This window comes from Ranitomeya imitator, chromosome 1, assembly GCF_032444005.1.
Source record: "Ranitomeya imitator isolate aRanImi1 chromosome 1, aRanImi1.pri, whole genome shotgun sequence".
NCBI classification, from domain to species: domain Eukaryota; kingdom Metazoa; phylum Chordata; class Amphibia; order Anura; family Dendrobatidae; genus Ranitomeya; species Ranitomeya imitator.
The window spans coordinates 115,751,739-115,761,184 of record NC_091282.1 but is presented as its reverse complement, the minus strand read 5'-3'; positions in this window follow the sequence as shown (position 1 = coordinate 115,761,184).

Genomic DNA, 9,446 nt, shown 5'->3' with positions numbered 1-9,446 from the left:
TGTGACGTGTTCTTGTGTCTCCTGTCCCCACGTGTGACGTGTTCTTGTATCTCCTGTCCCCACGTGTGACGTGTTCTTGTCTCTCCTGTCCCCACGTGTGACGTGTTCTTGTGTCTCCTGTCCCCACGTGTGACGTGTTCTTGTATCTCCTGTCCCCACGTGTGACTTGTTCTTGTCTCTCCTGTCCCCACGTGTGACGTGTTCTTGTGTCTCCTGTCCCCACGTGTGACGTGTTCTTGTGTCTCCTGTCCCCGCGTGTGACGTGTTCTTGTATCTCCTGTCCCCACGTGTGACGTGTTCTTGTATCTCCTGTCCCCACGTGTGACGTGTTCTTGTATCTCCTGTCCCCACGTGTGACGTGTTCTTGTCTCTCCTGTCCCCACGTGTGACGTGTTCTCGTATCTCCTGTCCCCACGTGTGACGTGTTCTTGTATCTCCTGTCCCCACGTGTGACGTGTTCTTGTATCTCCTGTCCCCACGTGTGACGTGTTCTTGTATCTCCTGTCCCCGCGTGTGACGTGTTCTTGTATCTCCTGTCCCCACGTGTGACGTGTTCTTGTCTCTCCTGTCCCCACGTGTGACGTGTTCTCGTATCTCCTGTCCCCACGTGTGACGTGTTCTTGTGTCTCCTGTCCCCACGTGTGACGTGTTCTTGTATCTCCTGTCCCCGCGTGTGACGTGTTCTTGTATCTCCTGTCCCCACGTGTGACGTGTTCTTGTCTCTCCTGTCCCCACGTGTGACGTGTTCTCGTATCTCCTGTCCCCACGTGTGACGTGTTCTTGTATCTCCTGTCCCCACGTGTGACGTGTTCTTGTATCTCCTGTCCCCACGTGTGACGTGTTCTTGTATCTCCTGTCCCCGCGTGTGACGTGTTCTTGTATCTCCTGTCCCCACGTGTGACGTGTTCTTGTCTCTCCTGTCCCCACGTGTGACGTGTTCTCGTATCTCCTGTCCCCACGTGTGACGTGTTCTTGTGTCTCCTGTCCCCACGTGTGACGTGTTCTTGTATCTCCTGTCCCCGCGTGTGACGTGTTCTTGTATCTCCTGTCCCCACGTGTGACGTGTTCTTGTCTCTCCTGTCCCCACGTGTGACGTGTTCTCGTATCTCCTGTCCCCACGTGTGACGTGTTCTTGTATCTCCTGTCCCCACGTGTGACGTGTTCTTTTATCTCCTGTCCCCACGTGTGACGTGTTCTTGTATCTCCTGTCCCCGCGTGTGACGTGTTCTTGTATCTCCTGTCCCCACGTGTGACGTGTTCTTGTATCTCCTGTCCCCACGTGTGACGTGTTCTTGTATCTCCTGTCTCCGCGTGTGACGTGTTCTTGTATCTCCTGTCCCCACGTTTGACGTGTTCTTGTATCTCCTGTCCCCGCGTGTGACGTGTTCTCGTATCTCCTCTCCCCACGTGTGACGTGTTCTTGTATCTCCTGTCCCCACGTGTGACGTGTTCTTGTATCTCCTGTCCCCACGTGTGGCGTGTTCTTGTATCTCCTGTCCCCACGTGTGACGTGTTCTTGTATCTCCTGTCCCCACGTGTGACGTGTTCTTGTGTCTCCTGTCCCCACGTGTGACGTGTTCTTGTCTCTCCTGTCCCCACGTGTGACGGGTTCTTGTGTCTCCTGTCCCCGCGTGTGACGTGTTCTTGTATCTCCTGTTCCCACGTGTGACGTGTTCTTGTATCTCCTGTCCCCACGTGTGACGTGTTCTTGTATCTCCTGTCCCCACGTGTTCTTGTATCTCCTGTCCCCACGTGTGACGTGTTCTTGTATCTCCAGTCCCCACGTGTGACGTGTTCTTGTATCTCCTGTCCCCACGTGTGACGTGTTCTTGTATCTCCTGTCCCCATGTGTGACGTGTTCTTGTATCTCCTGTCCCCACGTGTGACGTGTTCTTGTATCTCCTGTCCCCACGTGTGACGTGTTCTTGTCTCTCCTGTCCCCACGTGTGACGTGTTCTTGTATCTCCTGTCCCCACGTGTGACGTGTTCTTGTATCTCCTGTCCCCGCGTGTGACGTGTTCTTGTATCTCCTGTCCCCACGTGTGACGTGTTCTTGTATCTCCTGTCCCCACGTGTGACGTGTTCTTGTATCTCCTGTCCCCGCGTGTGACGTGTTCTTGTATCTCCTGTCCTCACGTGTGATGTGTTCTTGTATCTCCTGTCCCCGCGTGTGACGTGTTCTCGTATCTCCTGTCCCCACGTGTGACGTGTTCTTGTATCTCCTGTCCCCACGTGTGACGTGTTCTTGTATCTCCTGTCCCCACGTGTGGCGTGTTCTTGTATCTCCTGTCCCCACGTGTGACGTGTTCTTGTATCTCCTGTCCCCACGTGTGACGTGTTCTTGTGTCTCCTGTCCCCACGTGTGACGTGTTCTTGTCTCTCCTGTCCCCACGTGTGACGGGTTCTTGTGTCTCCTGTCCCCACGTGTGACGTGTTCTTGTATCTCCTGTCCCCACGTGTGACGTGTTCTTGTCTCTCCTGTCCCCACGTGACGTGTTCTTGTGTCTCCTGTCCCGTGTGACGTGTTCTTGTGTCTCCTGTCCCCGCGTGTGACGTGTTCTTGTATCTCCTGTCCCCACGTGTGACGTGTTCTTGTATCTCCTGTCCCCACGTGTGACGTGTTCTTGTATCTCCTGTCCCCACGTGTTCTTGTATCTCCTGTCCCCACGTGTGACGTGTTCTTGTATCTCCAGTCCCCACGTGTGACGTGTTCTTGTATCTCCTGTCCCCACGTGTGACGTGTTCTTGTATCTCCTGTCCCCACGTGTGACGTGTTCTTGTATCTCCTGTCCCCACGTGTGACGTGTTCTTGTCTCTCCTGTCCCCACGTGTGACGTGTTCTTGTCTCTCCTGTCCCCACGTGTGACGTGTTCTTGTCTCTCCTGTCCCCACGTGTGACGTGTTCTTGTATCTCCTGTCCCCACGTGTGACGTGTTCTTGTATCTCCTGTCCCCACGTGTGACGTGTTCTTGTCTCTCCTGTCCCGTGTGATATGTTCTTGTATCTCCTGTCCCCACGTGTGACGTGTTCTTGTATCTCCTGTCCCCACGTGTGACGTGTTCTTGTATCTCCTGTCCCCACGTGTGACGTGTTCTTGTATCTCCTGTCCCCACGTGTGACGTGTTCTTGTATCCCCTGTCCCCACGTGTGACGTGTTCTTGTATCCCCTGTCCCCACGTGTGACGTGTTCTTGTATCTCCTGTCCCCACGTGTGACGTGTTCTTGTATCTCCTGTCCCCACGTGTGACGTGTTCTTGTATCTCCTGTCCCCACGTGTGACGTGTTCTTGTATCCCCTGTCCCCACGTGTGACGTGTTCTTGTATCCCCTGTCCCCACGTGTGACGTGTTCTTGTATCTCCTGTCCCCACGTGTGACGTGTTCTTGTATCTCCTGTCCCCACGTGTGACGTGTTCTTGTATCCCCTGTCCCCACGTGTGACGTGTTCTTGTATCCCCTGTCCCCACGTGTGACGTGTTCTTGTATCCCCTGTCCCCACGTGTGACGTGTTCTTGTATCTCCTGTCCCCACGTGTGACGTGTTCTTGTATCTCCTGTCCCCACGTGTGACGTGTTCTTGTATCTCCTGTCCCCACGTGTGACGTGTTCTTGTATCTCCTGTCCCCACGTGTGACGTGTTCTTGTATCCCCTGTCCCCACGTGTGACGTGTTCTTGTATCCCCTGTCCCCACGTGTGACGTGTTCTTGTATCTCCTGTCCCCACGTGTGACGTGTTCTTGTATCTCCTGTCCCCACGTGTGACGTGTTCTTGTATCTCCTGTCCCCACGTTTGACGTGTTCTTGTATCTCCTGTCCCCATGTGTGATGTGTTCTTGTATCTCCTGTCCCCACGTGTGACGTGTTCTTGTATCTCCTGTCCCCACGTGTGACGTGTTCTTGTATCTCCTGTCCCCACGTGTGACGTGTTCTTGTATCTCCTGTCCCCACGTGTGACGTGTTCTTGTATCTCCTGTCCCCACGTGTGACGTGTTCTTGTATCTCCTGTCCCCACGTGTTCTTGTATCTCCTGTCCCCACGTGTGACGTGTTCTTGTATCTCCTGTCCCCACGTGTGACGTGTTCTTGTATCTCCTGTCCCCACGTGTGACGTGTTCTTGTATCTCCTGTCCCCATGTGTGATGTGTTCTTGTATCTCCTGTCCCCACGTGTGACGTGTTCTTGTATCTCCTGTCCCCACGTGTGACGTGTTCTTGTATCTCCTGTCCCCACGTGTGACGTGTTCTTGTATCTCCTGTCCCCACGTGTGACGTGTTCTTGTATCTCCTGTCCCCACGTGTGACGTGTTCTTGTATCTCCTGTCCCCACGTGTTCTTGTATCTCCTGTCCCCACGTGTGACGTGTTCTTGTATCTCCTGTCCCCACGTGTGACGTGTTCTTGTATCTCCTGTCCCCACGTGTGACGTGTTCTTGTGTCTCCTGTCCCCATGTGTGACGTGTTCTTGTGTCTCCTGTCCCCGCGTGTGACGTGTTCTTATATCTCCTGTCCCCACGTGTGACGTGTTCTTGTATCTCCTGTCCCCACGTGTGACGTGTTCTTGTCTCTCCTGTCCCCACGTGTGACGTGTTCTTGTATCTCCTGTCCCCACGTGTGACGTGTTCTTGTATCTCCTGTCCCCACGTGTGACGTGTTCTTGTATCTCCTGTCCCCACGTGTGACGTGTTCTTGTATCTCCTGTCCCCACATGTGACGTGTTCTTGTCTCTCCTGTCCCCACGTGTGACGTGTTCTTGTCTCTCCTGTCCCCACGTGTGACGTGTTCTTGTATCTCCTGTCCCCACGTGTGACGTGTTCTTGTATCTCCTGTCCCCACGTGTGACGTGTTCTTGTATCTCCTGTCCCCACGTGTGACGTGTTCTTGTATCTCCTGTCCCCACGTGTGACGTGTTCTTGTGTCTCCTGTCCCCACGTGTGACGTGTTCTTGTATCTCCTGTCCCCACGTGTGACGTGTTCTTGTGTCTCCTGTCCCCACGTGTGACGTGTTCTTGTCTCTCCTGTCCCCACGTGTGACGTGTTCTTGTCTCTCCTGTCCCCACGTGTGACGTGTTCTTGTATCTCCTGTCCCCACGTGTGACGTGTTCTTGTCTCTCCTGTCCCCACGTGTGACGTGTTCTTGTGTCTCCTGTCCCCACGTGTGACGTGTTCTTGTCTCTCCTGTCCCCACGTGTGACGTGTTCTTGTGTCTCCTGTCCCCACGTGTGACGTGTTCTTGTCTCTCCTGTCCCCACGTGTGACGTGTTCTTGTGTCTCCTGTCCCCACGTGTGACGTGTTCTTGTCTCTCCTGTCCCCACGTGTGACGTGTTCTTGTCTCTCCTGTCCCCACGTGTGACGTGTTCTTGTATCTCCTGTCCCCACGTGTGACGTGTTCTTGTCTCTCCTGTCCCCACGTGTGACGTGTTCTTGTGTCTCCTGTCCCCACGTGTGACGTGTTCTTGTCTCTCCTGTCCCCACGTGTGACGTGTTCTTGTGTCTCCTGTCCCCACGTGTGACGTGTTCTTGTCTCTCCTGTCCCCACGTGTGACGTGTTCTTGTGTCTCCTGTCCCCACGTGTGACGTGTTCTTGTCTCTCCTGTCCCCACGTGTGACGTGTTCTTGTCTCTCCTGTCCCCACGTGTGACGTGTTCTTGTATCTCCTGTCCCCACGTGTGACGTGTTCTTGTCTCTCCTGTCCCCACGTGTGACGTGTTCTTGTGTCTCCTGTCCCCACGTGTGACGTGTTCTTGTCTCTCCTGTCCCCACGTGTGACGTGTTCTTGTGTCTCCTGTCCCCACGTGTGACGTGTTCTTGTCTCTCCTGTCCCCACGTGTGACGTGTTCTTGTCTCTCCTGTCCCCACGTGTGACGTGTTCTTGTATCTCCTGTCCCCACCTGTGACGTGTTCTTGTATCTCCTGTCCCCACGTGTTCTTGTATCTCCTGTCCCCACGTGTGACGTGTTCTTGTCTCTCCTGTCCCCGTGTGACGTGTTCTTGTCTCTCCTGTCCCCACGTGTGACGTGTTCTTGTGTCTCCTGTCCCCACGTGTGACGTGTTCTTGTCTCTTTTCCTCTCCCGTGTCCCTTCCACACCTCTCTCCCTCCTTCTGCTGCTTTCTATCCCGTTTTCTCTCCCCTATGTAATAACAGGTATTTCTCCTGGCGCAGTTTAGCGCCTTTCCCGGCTTTTGCCTGGGCATGGGGGGCTGCTCGGGGTGAAGCCCACCCTGGGGCAGAGTCTGTATAGTCAGTCAATTCTAGAAACCTAAAGGGAGAATCGATCTCCCATCCGCAGAAATGCGGCTGACGAATTCCAGGCTTGTTTCGTGCAAGTGATTTGGTGACAGTTTGGGAATTAGAAGTAATAAGTTGTTGTGCGCCCCTTCCTCCTCCTCCTCCTCCTCCTCTTCTTCCTCCTCCTCAGCCCCTGCTGCCTCTGCCCGGAGCGCCGGTGCCTCACCCTCCGCCGCCGCCGCCGCAGCTGCCTCCTCCCGGCCCACGTCTCGCCTGCGCCCGCATCTCCTGCTCTAATTAGCGCTGCTGCCCTCCATGTGGGCTCCATTACACCGTGATTGAGCCGCAAGAATTATAATTATAGCTGCAAACAAAATAATCAGCATTGAAGAGCGATTTCCTTAATGAGATGGAGCGGCCGCACGTCACGGACTGGAGGGGTCTCATTACGGCTTCATAATGAAGCTTGGGAGAATATGGATCACACCAAAGCCTCCCCGCTGCTGGAGACACCGCCAGCCCCAGAAGCTTCTGTGTGGGGTCCGGTGTGGAGACCACCTGCCCGCTACACATGACCCTGGGGCTCATTATGGCCGGCAGTGCCGGCATTACCTCACATTACTGCTGGGAGACGTGGTGCGGCGGGAAGGAGGGGGCACATCATTCCTGACTGAGGCTTCTGGATCGGCCATGGCGGAGCCATCACCCGGGAGTTATTGGGAACATGCAAACATCGTCAACACTTCAATAGTTTAAGGAGTCACCGTCATAATTGTCATAAATCAATAATAGACATGAAAAATAAACGTATCTTAGAGACAGCTGCTGCCTTTTTCTCCCGGCCTGATCTTTCTCAATTCTGAGGTAAAGTCTATATTCAGTGAGGACAGGTTTTCCCATTACTGAGATAGGCGATGGCAGTCGGTGCTTATAAGAGTCTATGGAGAAAGGAACAACAGTTACATAGAATGTTATGAGCACCAAGTGTCATCTCCTATCTCAGTAATGGGAACATTAATATTCACTGAAGACAGATTTCTCCTCTGCAATGAGGTCTTAGGCTATGTGCACACATTGTGGATTTTGCTGCGGATCGGCAGCGGATTTGAAGCTGCGGATCCGCAGCAGTTTTCCATGCATTGTACAGTACCATGTAAACTTATGGAAAACAAATTCCGCAGTGTACATGCTGCGGAAAAAAATGCGCGGAAACGCAGCGTTGTATTTTCCGCAGCATGTCAATTCTTTGTGCGGTTTCCACAGCTGTTTACACCTGTTCCTCAATAGGAATCCACAGGTGCAATCCGCACAAAAACCGCAGTCAATCCACAGCAAATCTGCGGGTCCCCATGACCAGGAATAGCAACGTTTTGTACGCAGCGTATTTTTGCTGTGTTCTAATTGCAGCACTTGTTTGTCAGTACATGCGGATTCATCATATGTAACGACATTCAATTGTAGCGTCTAGAGTTGAGCGACCTTGACCTTTTTAGAGTCGAGCCGGGTTTCACGAAACCCGACTATCTCAAAAGTCGGGTCGAGTGAAATCGCCCGATTATGACGTAAAGTCGGGATCGACCGAAACACGAAACCCAATGCAAGTCAATGGGGCAGTATAGTCGGCAGTGAGTGGGGGCCAGGAAAACACCTAGAGTGCCCATTTTAATGTCAAAACCATCCATTCTTCTTAATGAAGCTTGTCAAGCGTAATTTACCTTATAATAATTGGAAGGCATTTGAAATTGGGGGTCATTTGGCTAAAGTTGTGGTGGGTAGGGCTGGTTCAAGTAATTAGTGGGCCCAGGAAATCTGGACCACGTCACGGCAGTGGAGCAGGGAGAGGTAAGTATTTCAACTTTGCAAGTGCTGTGAACCTGAGCAAGCAGGGGGGGCCCACTCGTTGGCATTGGCACTGGCACAGGGCCCCTCAAAGTACAGCGGTGTGTTTGCACGGCGGGGGCGCCTCCCACCGGCAGCAACACTTTTGCGTACCATGAGAGGCCCTGTGCCAGTGACGTCGCCAACTAGTATTCCTCCCCCCACCTGATGAAGGAACCTGCACTTTCATCTGCACCTTCCTGTTTGTCCCCGTGTAAGGTGGTATGGTATGCGGGAAGGGGGACCTGACTTTCAGCAGGGTCACAATCTTGCAGTGTAGCGTGCACGGGAAATGTTGCGTTATGGGTCAATGTACCAGCAGACTCATCTATTACTGGCTGGGCAATGGGCAGGATGAGGAGGAAACACAGATATAGGCCCAAAGAATAAAGTGGGCTAAATGCAGTTCAAAATTGGTAACACAGGACTAATCAGGGGGCATTGCAGTGGAGGACAACTGGAATGAGAGGCTGACACAGAGAGTAGGCCCAAATCAGTAAGTAGTCGAAATGCAGTTCAAAATTGGCAACAGTAGTAAACAGGCGGCACAGCTTTGTTCAGTGGAGGAGAACAGCAAGGAGTGGCAGACACCGAAAGTAGGCCCCAACCCAACTAGTAGGCCAAATGCAGTCTAACATTAACAACTACTTAACGAGCGCCTGAAAACGGAATTTCAGGACAGGAAACCAGGAGAACAGCAAGGAGCGGCAGACACCGATAGTAGGCCCCAAACCAACTAGTACGCCAAATGCAGTTGTTCCGTTTAACCACAATTTAATGAGAGCCTGAAGATAGAAGTTCAGGAAAGGCAACCTGGAGAACACCTTGGAGTGGAACACACCATCTCTCTACACCCCATACCCAATTTGTAGGCCTAATGCAGCGTAGTTTCCAACAACTACTAAACGAGAGCATGATGATCGAAGCATTGGCGAGGAAACCTGGGGAACACCTTGGAGTGGAACACACCATCTCTCTACAGTGGAACACACCATCTCTCTACACCCCATACCCAATTTGTAGGCCTAATGCAGCGTAGTTTCCAACAACTACTAAACGAGAGCCGGAATATCGAAGCAATGGAGAGGAAACCTGGGGAACACCTTGGAGTGTAACACACCATCTCTCTACACCCCATACCCAATTTGTAGGCCTAATGCAGCGTAGTTTCCAACAACTACTAAACGAGAGCCGGAAGATCAAAGCTCAGGAAAGGCAACCTGGAGAACACCTTGGAGTGGAACACACCATCTCTCTACACCCCATACCCAATTTGTAGGCCCAATGCAGCGTAGTTTCTAACAACTACTAAACGAGAGCCGGAAGATCGAAGCAATGGAGAGGAA